The sequence below is a fragment of the Echinops telfairi genome, unplaced genomic scaffold (assembly GCF_000313985.2).
Source record: "Echinops telfairi isolate 266 unplaced genomic scaffold, ASM31398v2 ScPeMD7_11;HRSCAF=52, whole genome shotgun sequence".
In the NCBI taxonomy this organism is placed as follows: domain Eukaryota; kingdom Metazoa; phylum Chordata; class Mammalia; order Afrosoricida; family Tenrecidae; genus Echinops; species Echinops telfairi.
In genome coordinates this window covers 35661410-35666090 of record NW_022103908.1, presented here as the reverse complement: position 1 = coordinate 35666090, position 4681 = coordinate 35661410, and positions in this window count along the sequence as shown.

Below are 4681 nucleotides of genomic sequence, written 5' to 3'. Positions count from 1 at the left end.
TCATGAACCCTTGATAATTTATAAATTATTATTAGTTTTTCATGTCTTTAACTGACCGATTTCAACCTTCACCCATTTTTCTGTTGTCCATCCCCTTGGGAGGGTGTTATATGTAGATCGTTGTGATCGGTTTCTTCTTTCTCTTTCCACCTTACCCTTAACCTCCTGGTATCTCTACTCTCATTATTGGTCCTGAGGGGTTTATCTGTCCTGGATTCCTCGTGTTTCCAGCTCTTATCTGTACCAGTGTACATCCTCTGATCTAACTGGATTTTTAAGATAGAATTGGGGTCATGATAGTGGTGGGGAGGAAGCATTCAAGAACTAGAGAAAAGCTGTATGTTTCATCAGTGCTACACTGCACCCTGACTGGCTCATCTATTCCTTGTGACTCTGTGAGGGGATGTCCAATTTCCCAGACATGTTTTAATGATTGAAATGGCTTTTACAATTTTGTCTACCAAGCTTCAATCAAATACTAATGCTTTTCAAAATAGCAAGTATTAGTAAAGAAGTTTTCATGTCTTTTTTGTGACAAAGTGGTATTCATATATATACATGTACATATATTCATATATGGGCATGTACATGTGTGTGTATAAATATATGTATAAGCAAACCAAAAACTCCACTGTCCTGGAGTTGACTCTGACTCGCAGCAACCCTACAGAACAAAGCAGAACTGTCCCTGTGGGTTACTGAGGCTGTAGCTCTTTATGGGAGTAGAAAGTGTTCTCTTTCTCCCGGAGAGCTGCTGGTGGTTGCAAACTACTGACCTTGTGGTTAGCAGTCCAACACGTAACCCACTAAACCACCCTAGCGCCTTTTTATTCTCAGTACCCCCTTTATACTTGTGAGGACTCAAGAACTTTAACTACGTGGCTTATGTCTATCAAGTTTCACCATATTATAAATAAAACTAAAAATACTCATCTAGATTCATTGGTTTGAAAATAAAAAATAAGCCCATTATGTGGTCACATAAATAACATGGTCTTATAAAAATAACTGTGCTCAGAATTTAAAAGAAAATCCATGAGAGAAGAGGCATCATTTTTCATTTTAGCAAATCTTAGGACCTGACTTCATCAAAGAATCAAAAGAGCTCAATGGTCAAATCTATGTGTGCAGTCGAGCTGTTATAATGTATGGGTTGGGTTGGATGCATATGAAGAAAATGTAGCCTCACACAGATATGTATTTGGAAAAGAGAGAAGTATTTTGGTAGCTGTTTCAGTTCATTGTACATAGATGCTCTGCTCTGACCCCACACCAATCCTCAATAGGTCATAGTTTTTTAAGGGTTAATGGCAATATGAGGTTTCAACCCATTATGTTAAAATCCATTGGATTTCTTGCCACTCAGTTGTTGTTTTTTTAATTCATGCATTGGTCTTTTGGGAAAACATGAACAGATTTTTCAAATGTTGGCACGATTGTCATACATCCAAAAGTAACTTCATTATCACACAACATGATGGAAGCCATTAGTGTCACTGAATGGCACATGTGGAAATTTTGAAATGGCAAGTTCTTCATAGATGTATATTTTTTAAATCCACTGCTGTTCTCATCAGAAAAGCCTTAAAGTATTGGGACACTGTCAAGTTCGTGGTGGTAGGCCAAGCTTTCCAAAATTACAATTTTTGAAAAACACAAATTTTATCATTGGCCATAAATAGTATTTTCTTTGAAGAGTCAGACTCTGGTTTTTAATTTCTAGAAAATGTCCACCAAATATACAGAGCTGAGTAATCAATCATCTGTCATTCCTTCAGGGTGCGCTTTAGAAAAGGAACAACTCAGACAATTACAAAAGTGATTTTTTCCTCTGGAGCCTGCATCTACTCATCTAAAATGTGCATCTCTGCTCGAGAAACGTGTTTTCATCACTGAGCAAGGCATGCCGGGGATAGAGTGAGACATATGAGAGTCACAAAGGACACTGCCTGCCTGAGATCGTTTGTGCCTATTGTCTCGACATGTTCCAAGGCAATTTTATCCACGATCAGTGCAAATGTCAACCTAGTGCAAAGGGCGAATCATGTCATGAGATGATCAAGGACATAGATTTGAAAGGGTAGCAGAATGCACTTGGAGAACAGCTGATAGGCGTGCACACACAAGCCAGCCTACGTGGAGGATTTGATATATATATAAAACCATTTCATTGGGGGCTCTTTGGATTTGAGATTCTTGGTGGCCCTTGACCTCGTTAGCTGGCAATTACAAAGCAACGTGTTTAGCATCTCCTTATTCCAAAACAATGCCTCTACACCATGAAAACCACAGTGGCTCTTTTGCAATTGGCCCCAGCAGCTATGGCTACATGCCATAATAAAAGGAGAACTCCAACCATCAATGTTCATACCCCTTACAGGCAAAAACATTTCCCGACCTCCTTTCGCTAAGTTACGCCTGATGGCTGGTGGCTAGCAACGCGCGCTGGTCTTTTTGATTTCGGCAAACTCTACAGGGGCAATCACGAAGGGAGTAGAGGGCTAACTGGCATCAGGTCCACTTAATCAATAAGAAGGTCTATACCCTCCACAGTCTGGAATTTCTTTTCAGAACCTATTAATAAGTATGCCTGTGTACTTGCCATAAAATAAAATTAACACTGCCTTCAAGTCAAACCCTATTTGTAGATCTTAGATCTTTATGGGAATACACAGCCTCATTGTTCTCCCATAGAGTGACAGGCGGGTTTAAACCACAGACCTGTGGGCAGCGTTCAACGCCTAATCCGTAGTTCCACCAGGTTGTCTTGTGTATTTGCGATAGACTAATTTAAAAGCAAGAATGTTGATTTACAACAAAGATGATTGTGAAGGAATTTTGACTTGGTGTTAGCCCTTACATTGCAAAATGCATGCAATATGGTAAGTGTATTTAGAAGCCTAGGCCCTGGTGGTATAGTGGACTTCACCACCAACTGCTAACCAGAAGGCGAGCAGTTCGAACCAGTGATCACTCCACAGGACAAAGATGAGGCGGAGTGCTCCCCAAAAGAGTTAAAGTCTCGGAAACCCAAAGGGGCAGCCCTACTACTCCGTCCTCTAGAGTCACTGTGAGTCCAAGTCCACTTGGCGGCAGTGGGGGTGGTTTTCCAGGGCTTTAGAATGGAACTCTAGGGGTTCAGTGGAGGAAATCTTGTCTTCCACATGTGAGACATCACTGCAACTCCCAGCCAATGCACCTCCCGTACAGCCACCGCCTCGTCTGTCAGAACACGTTTCAGCAGAGGCTCCAAACCGAGATGAACTAGGAAGAGATGCCTGGCGAGCTGTTTCTAAAAATCAGCTAATGAAAGCGCTTTCACCCAAACCGGCCCCTCTACGGCTCATTGTGTAGGGCAGGACCCAGGACAGCTGAGGCAGCTAGGCGGCAGCTAACAACAGAAATGCACAGAAAGAATGTAAATTCTATTGCTAAAAGCTTTGTTGGCTAGGGAAAAAAGAGCTTGCACCTTTTAAAGGTACAGAGGAAATTTGAATACACACACACACACACACACAGAGTCTTACTACATGAAAGAGGATTAGATCTCGGCAGGAGTTCCTATGGCCTCGTTTCATTTCAGCCCAGCCTGCATCTTTCTGCACCACTGATGTTACTTCTACAGAAAAATCAACACTTACAAGGAAAGAAAGAAAAGAAAAATCAACAATTCATCAGAAACGACTTCGTCATCATCTTTTGTTTTTTAATTTCCAAAACTCTTAGAAATACGTATTCTGAAAAACACTGGCAACTTCCTAGAAAGAGCAAACAAGGAGCTTCATATCCGGACTGAAAATAAAAGCTGCCACTTCGGGTTCCCGTCTGACACGTGAAGAGCTTGAAGTCGTCACTCTTCCCTCGATAATAAACAAACAAAACGGGACAAACTAAAAATGTATTACTTTTCTTGGGCCCAGCAGAGAAGGGAAGGTGAAAGGCAGACCTGTCCAGCGAGCCACAGCCGAGACCTACAGCCTCAGTTGTCCTGGGTCCTGCCCTACACAATGAGTCGTCGAGGGGCCGGCTTGGGTGAAAGCGCTTTCATTAGCTGATTTTTAGAAATAGCTCGCCAGGCATCTCTTCCTAGTTCATCTCGGTTTGCAGCCTCTGCTGAAACGTGTTCTGACGGACGAGGCGGTGGCTGTACAGGAGGTGCATTGGCTGGGAGTTGCAGTGATGTCTCACGTGTGGAAGACAAGATTTCCTCCACTGAACCCCTAGAGTTTCATACTAACAGAAACCAGGGAGCTAAAAATGGGTAGAGGCAGAAGTGGTGGTTTTGGCTTTTGACTTTGTTTTTTGGTGAGATTTTTGTTGTTGTTATTACTCGACTGAGACTCTACAGAGAACAGTGGGTTTCCATTCAACAATGCACCCACAGTGGAACCAGTGACAATGATTGCAGCCCCCATGGAAGGACAGCCCTCATTCCCACCCAGCATGTCCATTTCCACCCCTCCTCCTCTCCAGCCCTGCCTGCCTTCTGAGCTGTGTCGCTGAGCAAGTTCCATCCCATCTGGAATCGAATAGAAAGGAATACTGGAAAGGCAGCTAGAAAATGAAAAACTAAGCCAGGGGCACCAGCCCACGCCATGGTATTCTTTTCATATATACATACATCATTTTATTAGGGGCTCATACAACGCTTATCACAATCCATCCATACATCAATTGTGTA